Source organism: Herpailurus yagouaroundi, unplaced genomic scaffold, assembly GCF_014898765.1.
Source record: "Herpailurus yagouaroundi ecotype Mexico unplaced genomic scaffold, PumYag 77, whole genome shotgun sequence".
Taxonomy (NCBI): domain Eukaryota; kingdom Metazoa; phylum Chordata; class Mammalia; order Carnivora; family Felidae; genus Herpailurus; species Herpailurus yagouaroundi.
In genome coordinates this window covers 72,225,093-72,239,742 of record NW_024412388.1, presented here as the reverse complement: position 1 = coordinate 72,239,742, position 14,650 = coordinate 72,225,093, and the positions used below count along the sequence as shown (strand labels likewise).

Genomic DNA, 14,650 nt, shown 5'->3' with positions numbered 1-14,650 from the left:
GTGCCCATCGAGTTAATATAAGATACTTTATTTTGTGGTCAGCTAATTAGCAGTTTTAATTTCATCTGCAACTTTAATTCCTGTTTGCTATGTATGTTAAACTATTCACTGTTTCCAGGGATTAGGAGATGCCGCGTTGGCATTAAACTTGAATATATAGGTATCAATCTAACACAATCATCCCAAGAAATAGTCTAAGTAATCACATGTGCCCACTTTTTTCAAAGGCTGCTATTAAACGAACTGTGGGTAATCTGGTTCAGTTTCCAATATGCAGGGGAAAACAAAGTCAATTTCCCAGCAGTACATTAGGTAACAAAACTGGGTTAAACAGTAAATGTGTGTGCTTCCTTACCAGAATAGCTCATTTACTATTTTCACAAATATTAACTCCTGTGTCTAACATATTGTCTAGTGACCAAGGAAAAAGGAAGACCAGGTTGTTCTATAGGCTTTTAGGTCCTAATTATTCTTAATTAAAAGCACAGTATCTAAGCTGCATCATAGATGGAAAAATGCATTAGCTGAGGCCAGCCTGTTGAATATAGTCTAAACTGAAAAGAAAATTATTTACTTTGGGAGTAGCTACTTTACATTGTATTTGCGTCTCAGGCAAAATTTCATAGTTTATTTTAGTCACTTTAAATAATAGAAACCCTACAAATATTGGGTCAAGAAAACAAATCCGTTTTAAAATTTTTTTTTTCAACGTTTATTTATTTTTGGGACAGAGAGAGACAGAGCATGAACGGGGGAGGGGCAGAGAGAGAGGGAGACACAGAATCAGAAACTCGCTCCAAGCTCTGAGCCATCAGCCCAGAGCCTGACGCGGGGCTCGAATTCACGGACCGCAAGATCGTGACCTGGCTGAAGTCGGACGCTTAACCGACTGCGCCACCCAGGCGCCCCAAAACAAATCCGTTTTAACTGAAGATCTCTAGATGAAATGTATGAAGTACTCTACGTCACTTCAAAAGAGACATTTATTTATTCGACGTTAATTTCTTATGCAGATTTTCTTTTAAAAAACAAATCCCAAATAAAAGACGTTACTTTAAGGACGCGCGACAGGACGGCGGCTCGCCGCCAGGGGGAGCCGGGGCAGCCGTTGCGGGGCGCGCTCTTGAGCTGCAGCGGCCCAGGGTGTCCTGTCTGGGTGTCCCGTTGGTGCCCACACGGGGAAGAGGCGGTGGCGGTTCGCGGTGGCCACGGAGCGCGTTTGAGCCGGGACCGGGCCGAGGTTCTCCGCCCACGGAAATGAGCCGCCAGGCTGCACCAGCATTCCCTGCTGGAACCTCCAAGTGTGCAGCGTCCCAGAGGGTGCCTGCCCTGACTGGCACAACTGCATCCAAGAATGACCGGGCGGGTCTTTTTGAGTGTCCTGTCTGCTGTGGCTACGCGCTACCACCCATTCTTCACTGTCAGAGTGGCCATCTCATTTGTAGCAACTGTTGCCCAAAAGCTCACATGTTGTCCAACCTGCCGGGGCCGTTGGGATCCCCTCGCAACTTGGCCCTGGAGGAAGTGGCCAGTTCCCGTGCTTTCCCCCCGTAAATATGCCTCTCCTGGAGGAGCGATACCTCTGCCACACACAGAGAAAGCAGACCATGAAGAGCTCCGTGAGTTTAGGCCTTGTTTGTGTCCGTGCCCTGGTGCTTCCTGCAAATGGCAAGGCTCTTTGGATGCTGTCAAGCCCCTATGTGATGCATCGGCAAAGTCCATTACAGCCCTACAGGGAAAGAAGATAGTTTTCCTTGCTACACTGGTGCTGTTGACGGGATGATGATGCAGTCCTGTTTTGGCTTTCACTTCATGTTAGTACTGGAGAAAAAGGAAAAGTCCGACGGCCACCAGCGGTTCTTTGCACTTGTATAGCTGATAGGAACACGCAAGTATGCTGAAATTTTTGCTTATCGACTTGAGCTAAACGGTCCTAGGCGGCGATTGACTTGGGAAGCGGCCCGGCGATCTATTCCTGAGGGAATTGCAACAGCCATTATGAATAGCGACTGCCTCGTCTTTTGACACGAGCATTGCACAGCTTTCTGCAGAAAATGGCAACTTAGGCATCAATGTAACTATTTCCATGTGTTGAACTGGCAACCAAACTTGTTCTGGCCAGTGTTTAAAACCACTGCATTCAGTTTCACAGAGAATAAGGCACCCGTCTGCCTGCCAACCTGAAACTTTTGATAGGTGGAAGCTAGACACGTGAAGGTAAATAAAAAGGCTGTTAAATACAGGAAACAGTTGCATGTAATAACACTAATTAAACATAAGTCTACGGTAAACCACTGAAAAAGTATGTGTATATATACACACACATACATACACACACATATACATACACACTCAAGATGGGTACCTTTGTATTAAGAAAGGAAGCACTGTAAAATAATTCTGAATTTGTGTTATAGATTGAGTGTACTGTTGTACCGGGTTTTTGTTTTGTGTGTGGGCACCTGAGCTTGTGTGTGTTTCTTTATCTGACAAGCCATGTTGAGTGCTCTTGGACCACTGCTTTTCCCTTTGTGAGTCAACACATAGTGCTGCTGTATGTGTATATATTTTGTGCGTGTATTTGCTAATTTTTATTCTAGTTTTTCATTATATTTGATTTTCTTTTCTGTAATTCAGGTTTTTCTCACCTTTTTTGTATCTTTTTAAAGTTAGTGTCTTTGATATACATAATTGCTTATGGTAAAGTTTCTACATATGTGTTCAGTATGCATTTTCTTTTCCCCCATTAATCAGTTCATTAGAAATATTTATTTAATTAAAAAAATTTTTTTAACGTTTACTTATTTTTGAGACAGAGAGAGACAGAGCTTGAACAGGGGAGGGCCAGAGAGAGAGGGAGACACAGAATCTGAAACAGGCTCCAGGCTCTGAGTGGTCAGCACAGAGCCCGACACGGGGCTCGAACTCACCGACCGTGAGACCATGACCTGAGCTGAAGTTGAGTTGGATGCCTAACCGACCGAGCCACCCAGACGCCCCTCATTAGAAATATTTTAAATTCAACTCTTTTTTGAAGATACGAATTCCAGAAAGGAAAGGTAACATCAGAATAATTATCAGAAGGTATTTAAAGCAGTTATAAAATGGTCTCTGTCTTTTCTCTCTCTCTTTCTTTGTCTCCAGTCGAGTCATATCTTTGAACTTATTCCTTGAAAGGTTAGGGTATACTGATTTTTTTTTTCATACCGGAAAAAAAATCAGGCTTTTTTTTCCTTCCAAATATCTTGAGCAAATCACATGCTTAAAATTTTTTCTTGTATTTATTGGTTTTGCAAAAGAAGGCATTATCTTACACAGTATTTGTAACCAAAAGCAAATCGTTTGTTTAAAAAAAGGCAGTTTGCAGAAAATGTGGTCTTTTCTAGTTCTCATTAAAAGAATATCTGGCAAATTAAAAAAAAGATGTTACTTTATTTTTTAATGTTTATTTATTTTTGAGAGTGAGAGAGACAGCAGGAGTGGGGGAGAGGCAGAGAGAGAGGGAAACACAGAATCTGAAGCAGGCTCCAGGCTGAGCTGTCAGCACAGAGCCCAACGTAGGGCTTGAACTCATAAACCATGAGATCATGACCTGAGCTGAAGCCAGCGTTTAACCGACTGAGCCATGCAGGCGCCCCCCAAAAAAGATGTTACTTTAAAATTACAGCAGGTCTTACTAAGAACTTTTTCATAAAATTGCATATTTCATGGAGTGAATATGCTATCTTATATTTTCCAGGTTTTCACATTAAATTGACTACTAAAAGGTCATAAGAATTTTTCAATACAGATATTACTTTGTTAAGGTGACTCTGAAATGCTCACCACATTTAATTCTTGTTGAGAGATGCAGAAGAGATCCTTCATCTATTCCTAAAATAAAAGATTCACCTATTCCAGTAGCCTGTATCACATTTGGTTTCAAAGCCACTATAACTGACAGAATTTCAAAACAGAATTTGTAAACTATAATACTTATAAATATTTAATCGTTCCATTTAAATATTTTTGATATTAAAACTGCTTATATGCTTTGTAAATTAATCCACCCATTTCAGAATCTCATTTTGCTTCTTTTCCTTCTTTTTTTTTTTTTTTAAGATTTCACTTTTAAGTAATCTCCACACCCAACATGGGGCTCGAACTCACAACCCCAAGATCAAGAGTCGCATGCTCTGGAGACTGAGGCAGCCAGCCAAGTGTCCCCAAGGACACATTTCCTACCTTCCAGGTTAACAGCAAAGGCATTAGGGAGTGGCAAGCAAGTACTGGGTAAGTCCCCTGGGTAATAGCTGAAAACCTGTGATGGTGCTTTACTGACTCGGAGGAGCCTTGCATTTGGAGCGGTCTAGGACATGGTTCCAACTAACTTTCAAGACTTGTTCATGACTGTATCTTTTTATGATGCTTCTATTCAGGAAGATAACTACCGCAGATGAAGAGATAAGTGGCAAATTACAAATGATATAACGCAGCGATTTGAACAGTTATTAAGCTTCCTTTCTTCTTTCTGTTCTGCTGAGACACATACACCTGTTTACATGTTCTCTTTTGTCACCTGTATGTATGTGTGGCTTGCTCCCAGCTGTGAGATCTTTAATTCTGAGAAGACCTGTAGCACTGGCACCTTCTCACACCTTAGAAAGTATTACTTCCCCAGGTGTACTTCAATTAGCAATTAGCTGACCTTACCTGGGTGGTCATCGTCCTCTTTTCTCTTCCCAAACTATTTGTAAGCTCATCATATGCCTCCCCCTGCCCCCCTTTTTAAAGGGATTTAGAATGAGATCCAAGACTAACATCTTGGGAGGCTGGTAAATGTCTCCAAGAACTGCTGCTTCTTGGTCAGTCTCCACCAAGACCCTGACTTAGCTTTAAGGTTCTCCTAGGTTCATCACCATCTTCTGACAAGTTCACAGCTTCCACCCTCCAGACGTAACTGTTCCTACAGTGTTTCCCATTGGCCTACTACTCTTGTTCTGTCCTTCCAGCTTACTTCTACCTCTTTCCAAGACTGGATATTTACTTATTTAAGTAGACGCTCTCCCATCACTTCTGCCTTTGAAATTTCTCCTGAATTCCATGCCTTCCTTGCCACAGCCTCCTCTGGTTCAGGCCTTCCACGTGTCCTCTCATACCAGTAGTTCCTAACTAATTTGTGCCATCAACCCCTTTGGCAGTTTGGGGACGCCTATGCTTCAAACAAAAACGTGAGATTACAAGGGAGACAGTTATCAAACTATTTTTAAAATTATGATATAATAACTCATGTGCTTCTTCATTAACACATTAAATAATAAGATCTAGCAGTGGTTCTAATTACTACCTTGACTTTGAAGAAGGGATGAGCATAAGTAATACATCTGTAACATCTATAATGCAATATGAAAAGAGCCGTAATTTCTTTTGGTGACAAAGTCACATGTCGTGCCAATACTGCTGTGGTTTGTTACCAACCGCCTACTTTTCAATAAGTGGTTAGTAAATAGGTAATTTATTTTTAATCCACAGATTCCCCTCCTCCCACAGATTAGGAACATTTCACTTGCTTCAATGTCTCTGTTTCAGCCAGAACAGTTATTCTCAGGGCAGGCCTTCAGAGCTCTCTTTCTAAAACGCAGATCATAACCAGTCACTTCCCTGTGTACTGCGGAATACAATGTGGGTCCCAACTGTCCACAGTGGCATTCTCCTCCAGGAGTGTAGACATGGAGCTCATTAAAAAAGCAAATTTTCCAGGGGCGCCTGGGTGGCGCAGTCGGTTAAGCGTCCGACTTCAGCCAGGTCACGATCTCGCGGTCCGTGAGTTCGAGCCCCGCGTCGGGCTCTGGGCTGATGGCTCAGAGCCTGGAGCCTGTTTCCGATTCTGTGTCTCCCTCTCTCTCTGCCCCTCCCCCGTTCATGCTCTGTCTCTCTCTGTCCCAAAAATAAATAAACGTTGAAAAAAAAAAAAGCAAATTTTCTGGACCTACAGTGATTCTGCAGGTTGGGGTGAGCCTAGGACTCTGCCTTTTAAACATGACTATAAAGTAGCCTTGCACTAGTAGTCTGCAGCTAAGACTTTGCAAAGCAGGATCAAATCTAAACTTGTACACATCACCTGCAACCCCCTTCACAGCCTGCCTCACCACATCCTCCTTCCAGTTTCTACTCACAGGATTATTCACGTCCTCCAAATAGCCCCCATACCTTCCCATCTTCCTCTCTGGGGACCCCCTTCCCTCTTCACCCCTCCTGCTCCCCACCATGCATACATTTCTCTGCTTAAATCCTACTCATTCTTCAAGTCTCAACTCCAGTGTGACCTTCTCTCTGAAGCCTCCCCAGCTTTCTCACTCAGGCTGAAAGAATCTCGTTTTCCCTGACACTTTTTTTTTTTAGTTTGTTTATTTTGAGAGAGACAGAGAGTACAAGTCAGGGAGGGGCAGAGAGAGGGAGGGAAAAAGACTCCCACACAGGCTCTGCACTGTCAGTGAGGAGCTGGAAGCTGGGCTTGAACCCACCAACCTTGAGATCATGATCTGAGATGAAATCAAGAGTCAGTTGACTGACTGAGCCAACCAGGCACCTCTCCCTGACACTTTCTAATCACATTCTATGTAATTATGCCAGGCCTCCACAAATGCAGAAGGCCTCAAACTCAGAGCTTCCTGAAAGATTGCTGTGAATTCATTCAGCAAACAACATACACCATGGAGAAGGAGGGAGAAATTATTGAGCAGCAATTAGGCACGGGAGGTCATAAGAGGAATCTGACAAGGCCCTTACTTTCAAAGGGTTAATGTTCTCCCATTCATCTTCTTTACTCTTCATCTACTCTAGCCTATTTGTAATAGTCCTGAAGTCACTTCTCTAACTACATCAGCCCACACTAATCTTTTCTACTTTCATCTCTGTGCCAGAATCATGCTGTTTCCCTTTTTATCTATCTATCTATCTATCTATCTATCTATCTATCTATCTATCTAGGTAGCTAGCTAGCCAGCCAGCCAGCCAGCCAGCCAGCCATCATTTATTGAGCTCCTAGCATTGCGCTGCAATGTGCTAGACAATGTGATATACTACCTGTGAACAGCCCTAGTACCCGCCCCCACAGTTCTTAGAGTGTCGTTAACTGCTTTCTCACTGCCATTTTTGTCTCCTGGTTAGGCTGGAAGTTCTCTGAAATCAGGGAACGTTTTGTAGTTTTTTGCAGTCTTTACTGCATCAAGCACATCACTGGCCCAGCGAGTGTTCCAAAGCCCAGGGAAGAGTGAGTAAAAGACTTGTTTTCCACGCCTCCTTTCCCATTCAGATAGGAAAGCCTGATTTCCCATCAGAGTCCCTTACCTGATACCGCTAAACTGAAGGGGGAAAAGGCCTCTTTGCAGTACCCTGGAGAAAGCTCCTTTGGGAGCTGGAGATGGAAGTTTGACTCTCCTCTCAGAAAAGCAAGTCCCAAGACCACAAACAGCAGCTCCCGGCAAGCTGTTGCTATGACACATCCGTTGCTAAGAGAAAGAGGCGGTGCCTCTGCTGAGATTGACAAGACACCACCACCAATACAGTGTTCGCTCCCTGGCCCGCTCCTTAAGAGCAGACTTGTGATTGGTTGCCGTAATGTGGACGTCACGCATCTTGAACTAGGGCCAGCTCGGTTTTCCACCGGCCGGGAAGGAGTTGTGCGATGTGGCTTCCTGTATAGAGGGTGGTGGCTTGGCTTGACCCCAGGACGGACAGCCTTGCCCTCACCAGGTGCAACAGTACCCAAAGATGAATCCGTCTAGGGTGTGATCTCTAGCAGCAGGGAGTGAAGGCTGGGAGGAAGATTGAGGGCTCCAACCCCCTTAGGACAGCTCGGCTTCCCCCATCGGCGGTTGGGGCAGGGTAGCCGTCCCAGGAATCTGCCCTAGATACCGATGTGAAAGATAAAATCTGGCTGGATCGGGTGTCGTGAGTGTCCCAGAATTCTGATGTGTTACATTTTCCTCTTGCCAAATAGTTTTTGTATAGTTTGACTCATACTGGAAGTCTCAGGGGGAGAAGATTAAATCCCTTAGTAACTCTAAGGTTCATTTTATCTGTGGTTATGGGTCCTACGGGATTCACACAGTGAAGTTCCTCTCCCTGAACGTTGTTTCCCTCTTTCCATTAAAAAATAATTAAAACTGCCTAATTTGTAAGCTGGCAGAATTTAATAAAGTAATACAACTGACTGCAGTAATTAGTCCAAATTGATTTCTTTAAAAAATACTCTTTAATGGGGCGCCTGGGTGGCGCAGTCGGTTAAGCGTCTGACTTCAGCCAGGTCACCATCTCGCGGTCCGTGAGTTCGAGCCCCGTGTCGGGCTCTGGGCTGATGGCTCAGAGCCTGGAGCCTGTTTCCAATTCTGTGTCTCCCTCTCTCTCGGCCCCTCCTCCGTTCATGCTCTGTTTCTCTCTGTCCCCCAAAAATAAATAAATGTTGAAAAAAAAATTTTTTTTTAATAAAAAAAAATACTCTTTAAAAAAAAATGTTTATTTATTTTGAGAGAAAGTGGACATCCATATGTGAGTGTGGGAGGGGCAGAGAGAGAGGAGACAGGGAATCCCAAGCAGGCTCCACACTGTCAGCACACACCCCCATGTGGGGCTCAATCCCATGAACCATGAGATCATGACCTGAGCCCAAATCAAGAGTCAGAGGCTTAACTGACTGAGCCTCCCAGGTGCCCCCAAATTAATTTTTTACAGCCAATTTAAATGAAAATATTTAATTAAGAAGAGGCGTACAGATTCATGACATTTGAGAAAATGATCCTATGACTTCACACGGTGTGTAGAAAGATCATATATATTCTTCCAAATTTCTGAAGAATTTGTCTTGTGAAATGCTAATAAATTTTACTAAGGAAATCATTTTTAAAAACTAGGAGGAGGACTTATCATGTTGACATTGTGACGACCTTTCCCCAGGCTCTTCTACACCCTGACACTGAAAGATTACTTTTCCTTGGGCTCAGGGTGAGTCTTCTTTTCTTACTCTGTACTCTCCTGTTGGCATATCTGGTCCCCTTAGCTTTTGCCATCCTGCAAAGCACATCAGTGACTTCCATTTCTGTATTTTCAGCCTTATACATCTTTTAAATTTCTTTCAGACCTGATTTTCCACTGCCTACTGGACATTTTAAAATACGTATCTAGCTTAGTTCATGGTGTTTAATAGTTGCTAGATGAAGATATTAAATGAATAATTTCTGTGCCACAGGCATCACAATTTAGCAGAGGCAAAAGTCAACTCATTGTCTTTCAGATATCTTTGAGGTACTTTTGGAAACTTTTTCCCCTCTATTTTCTACCTTAGGTAATAGTATCCATTGCTCATGGGTTTGCGAAGCTAGAAATCTGAGAATCACTCCTGACTCCCAGTACTCAACAGTACACATGTCACTAAGTCCTGTCATTTTCCTTTCCTAAATTATCTCTCAAATAGTCTCTTCTTAGCCATCCTCACTGCCTCTGCCATATCTCAGGAAGGCCCCATTTCTCACCTAGATGGTAGTAATAGTCTCTTGATTTGTTCTGTTTCCTCCTCTCAAATTGATTTGCCAAGTTGCCACGGTGTTCTACAACAGAGATTCAATCTTGACATCACCTTGCCTAAATATTCTCAATTTGGCATATGAAACCCACTACAAATATAGTCCTGAAAGATGCTTTAAAGATACCTAGGAGATAATGGGTTATTTTTCTAACCTCATTTCGTGTCTCTCTCTTCTGTTCGACCCATGTTTTAGTCCAGTGCTTCTCAAGTGAAACCCCTAAGAGCCAAGGGGCCTGAAACCACAGGGTTTGATGATGATAGGCTGATGATAAGAGTTACAGCTTGAAACAGACTTCTGAAATCGGGATGTATTTGTTTCATATAAAGAATGCATGGACTTTTTGTATTCTTCACAAATATATTCATGTTTATTTTCATGCTTATTTTTTTATTTATGTAAATAATCTCTACACGCAACGTGGGACTTGAATTCACAACCCCGAGATCGAGAGTCTCATGCTCTTCTGACTCAGCCAGCTAGGTGCCCTTTTTTTCATTTTTAAAATGTCTAAAATCTCTATTCAATGCTGTATGTCAGTCACATTTCAACAAAACTGGGGAAAATGTCTAAAATTACTGTTAACTAAAATTGACATGAAGTTGAATAAACTCAGAGAAGCCCCAGGCAGCTGGGACACGCTTGTCTTGTGGTTTTCCCTAGCCACTAGCATACTGCTGCACAGGCCCAGGGAATTGTCCCACGATGAGAGGCAGGGGGCTCTCTACTGCTCCCCCCGTATGCCACGCCCTTTAATAACTGTGCATCCATTCATCCCACACCTCTACTTCTATCTCTACCTCAATCATAGTGCCTTTCTTCATCTTCATTACCTGGTAAATGCCTATTTATTTTTCAAGACCCAACTCAAATATCACCACCTCTGTAAAGCCATCCGGGCACCCAACAGAATGAGTCACTCTTTTCTCTGTTTTTCCATTATAGCAAGTATGACTTGTTTATATGGATTCCCTCCCCCCCCCCCCCCCCGCCACTGGGTTTAGGGGAGGGATAGTATCTCATTCCTTTATATCTCTATTGTTTAGCATGGCAACATAAAATATACGTTGAATTATTTAATTGATTATTCTTGAGAACAAATCTAGAAAAAGCTATCTAACAAAAGGCTATCAGGCTGATCTAACAAAAGTGTCTTTGCATTCTTCCAAAAAATTTCCTTTTCTTAAAAAAAAATTCATAATCCTTTGCAGTCAAATTTAAGGAAGTAAAGATCATAACCTTGTGATTTGGATGAGACATCAAGCCTTTTTGTCATGTTTTCTTTAGAGATACCCTAAGGGGATGACCATCGGAGGAATGAGTCATAACTCATGATACCCAGAAAGTTAGAAATTAAGTGGAAAATGTTTAGTAATTTCTTCATTTTACAAGTTTAAATTACAAATGATTGACTGAATATCTGTTCTTTCATGGGAGTGCTCAGAAATGAAGCATTCTTATGGTGACTAGTGAACACGGATATGCTCTCCAGGAGATGAATTAAATTTGCCTAAAATGTGAAGATATTTAAAAATTAGTTTCAGGGGCGCCTGGGTGGCTCAGTCGGTTAAGCGTCCAACTTCGGCTCAGGTCATGATCTCGCGGTCCGTGAGTTCGAGCCCCGCATTGGGCTCTGTGCTGACAGCGCAGAGCCTGGAGCCTGTTTCAGATTCTGTGTCTCCCTCTCTCTCTGGCCCTCCCCCGTTCATGCTCTGTCTCTCTCTGTCTCAAAAATAAAAAAATAAACAACAACAAAAAATTAGTTTCAGTCTTACTAGTTGAGTAAAAATGTAATGAGTCAAGAATTTGTAGATGAAAATACTTCTCTGATTATTTAAGTTCATTGTGATAAGTTTCAGATTGGATTTACCGAAGAGTAATCTGACAAATTAGATACAAGGTGGCTCTTTGCTAATTGTTATTTTAGTGAATGACCCTCCCACCCCTTTTTAAGAATTTTTTAAAAAGAGCTCAGAAACTAGGGGTTGAAGACCCTGAATAGGAGTCATTATTTTTTTTTTTCCTGCATCAGTGTGCCTGGGAGGGAGAGGGGGTGGGAGGGAAGGAACGGGTCCTTGTTTGAACCCTAAACTGCTGGGATTCCAACCAAACCAAGTAGCCTCCAACTGATAGTCTGAGAAGCGCTTAGTAGACATCTCAGGCACACGTTCAAAACGCACTCCTATTTTCTCCCCACCGAGCTGCTCGTCCTGCAGTCTGCTTCACCTCAGTTGATGGCAATTCCATCTTTATGGCTGTGCAGGCAAGACCCAAGAGTTGTCCTTGACTCCTTTGCTTTCATCTCTCATCCTTTTGGATATATTTTTAACATTGCAGCCAGAGGGATACACCTTTAAAACATATGACAAAACACGCCAGTCGTCTGCTTGAAACCCTCCAATGGCTCCCATTTCATGCTACGTGAAAGCCAAAGTCCTCACAGTGGCCTACAGTTGTGGTCCAGCATAACCCAGCCCCTGCGACTGGCCTCATTTCCCACCAGTCCTCTCTGTGGTTCACACTGCTGCAGACACACTGGCCTTCTTGGGGTTACCCGAACATACCAGGCACACGTCTGCTTGACGTTGACTGTTCCCTCTGCTGGAATACTTAAAGTAGGTATCTTTCAAATTTTTCGCGAAAATGTTAACTTCTCAATGAGGTCTATCTCCACGCTATCTGAAATGGCATCTTCTCAACATTCCTCATTGTCTTTCTGATTTATTTTTTTCCCACAGCATCTATCACCTTGTAACACACTCTATAATGTACTAATTATGGTCATTGACTGTTTTTGTCCACTCAAATGTAAACTTACAAGGGCAGAATTTTTTTTGTCTTTTTTACTGCAGCATCCCCCATGCCTGAATTTCTGCCTGGCATATAGAAGATACACCACATATGGGGCGCCTGGGTAGCTCAGTTGGTTAAGCGCCCAACTCTCTCTCTTGTTTTAAAAATAGGATTGAGGATATTTTCATTTTTAAAAATTATTTTATTTTATTTTTTTGAGATAGAGAACACATGAGCAGGGGAGAGGGGCAGAGGAAGAGAGAGAGAGACAGAGAGAGAGAGAATCTCCATGCACAGCGTGGAGCTGGACAGAGGTACTCAATCCCACGACCTGACCCTGGGATCATGACCTGAGCCAAAATCAAGAGTTGGAAGCTCAATTGACTGAGTGTCCAACTCTTGATTTCAGCTCAAGTCATGATCTCACAGTTGTGAGTGAGATCAAGTTCTGTGTAGGCTGTGTGCTGGGCAGGGAGTCTGCTTAGGATTCTCTCTCTCCCTGGGTGCCTGGGTGGCTCTGTGGGTTGAACGTCTGAGTCTTGGTTTCAGCTCAGGTCATGAAATCATGGCTTCGTGGGTTCGAGCCCCACATCGGGCTCCACACTGACAGTTCAGAGCCTACTTGGGATTCTCCCTCTCTCCCTCTCTCTCTCTCTGCCCCTCCCCCACTCATGCTGTCTCTGTCCCTCTTAAAATAAATACATAAACTTTAAAACAAAAAAGGTTCTTTCCTTGTCTCTGTCCCTCCCTACTCATGTATGTGTGCCCGTGCATTGTTTCTCTGAAAAATAAATTTAAAAAATAAATAAATAAATAAATAAATAAATAAGAAGATATACCATATAATATTCAATAAATTATTTGGAACAGCTACTTTGGAGAAAAATTTGAAAGTATCTATTAAAGCTGAGAATGTACATAGCCTATCATCTAGCAATTCTACTCCTGGATATTTACCCTAGAGGAACTCTTACATACATGAATGAGGAAATGGTACATCGATGTTTACTTCAGAATTTCGGTGTGATGGCCAAAGATAGAAATAACCTAAATGTCCTTTAGGTGGGAAATGGATACTGTTTTTATTTAGTCAATAAATTACCATAAAGCTGCTAAAATAAACAAACTTGCATGGACATAGCTTGGAACCAAAATGGAGAGGTAAACGTTGCAAACTACATACAGAGCAATGCCATCTTTGGGAACAAAAACACACAGGAGTGATTTCTATTTATTACGGGTATGTGTATGTGAGAAAATAACTATGGCGGTGATTTATACCAATTCGTGACAGAAGGTTACACTTGGGGAGGGATGGTTAACTTTATAATGTTTTATTTCTTGTAAAATAGAAAGACTGGAAATAAATGACCTGTAAAATTTGTTGAATTTGGGGGCCATGAGTATTTTTATTATTTGTTGTGCTTTTCTGTATTTGAAGTTTTCTTAAAATTAAAAAATCTTCTAGACTGTAAGATCTTTAAGAGCAGGAACTATGTTTTATTCATATTTCTATCCATAGGACCTAATATTCTTAATAGAATGTACAAGATTGTTGGGGCGCCTGGGTGGCTCAGTCAGTCAAGTGTCTGACTTCAGCTCCGGTCATGATCTCGTGGTCTGTGAGTTCAAGCCCCACATCAGGCTCTGTGCTGACAGCTCAGGGTCTGGAGCCTGCTTCAGATTCTGTATCTCCCTCTCTCTCTGTCCCTCCCCCACTCATGCTCTGTCTCTCTCTCAATAATAAACATTAATTTTTTTAACGTTTATTTATTTTTGAGACAGAGAGAGACAGAGCATGAACAGGGGAGGGGCAGAGAGAGAGGGAGACACAGAATCGGAAACAGGCTCCAGGCTCTGAGCTGTCAGCACAGGGCCCGACACGGGGCTCAAACTCACGGACCGTGAGATCATGACCTGAGCTGAAGTCAGACGCTTAACTGACCAAGCCACCCAGGCGCCCCTCAATAATAAACATTAAAAAAAATTAGAAAAAAGAATATAGAAGATTGTTGAATATATGTGTTGATAAGTAAACATTTTAATTTTAAAAGAAGAGAAGGAATTAAGGGGGAAAGATGAGTATATAAAGATATTAAGAGAAAGGTGAAAAATATTTGGGGTTGACATATGTGTGACTTAACACTCATGCTACCTGAGAACTTCATCTGGACCTTGAAACAGGATTTTGGAGACAGTAAGAAGATAAAGATGTGAAAAAGCTCTCTTTTATTCATCAGATGCAAAGAATACTGTAGGTATTCATTAGTTACTGTGGTAATGTTTCCCAATTCCCA

The 14,650-nt window shown here is 42.3% G+C and overlaps 1 protein-coding gene and 1 pseudogene across 4 annotated transcripts in view; one reads left to right on the top strand and one right to left on the bottom strand.

The window, feature by feature from the left end:
- DNAI3 (dynein axonemal intermediate chain 3) overlaps positions 1-14,650 on the bottom strand; it is a 97,916-nt gene that overhangs the window by 78,467 nt on the left and 4,799 nt on the right. The window contains exon 1 of one of the 4 annotated variants that reach the window (XM_040470820.1): positions 7,374-7,537. The exons of 1 other annotated variant lie outside the window; for it this stretch is intronic. The gene's annotated coding sequence lies outside the window, so the exon portion shown is untranslated. Of the gene's footprint in view, positions 1-1,053; positions 1,200-7,329; positions 7,538-14,650 lie in introns of those variants that run through there. 2 more of the 4 variants (XM_040470819.1, XM_040470821.1) reach the window with 2 other exon arrangements.
- LOC121027397 (E3 ubiquitin-protein ligase SIAH1-like) lies at positions 1,239-2,820 on the top strand (annotated as a pseudogene).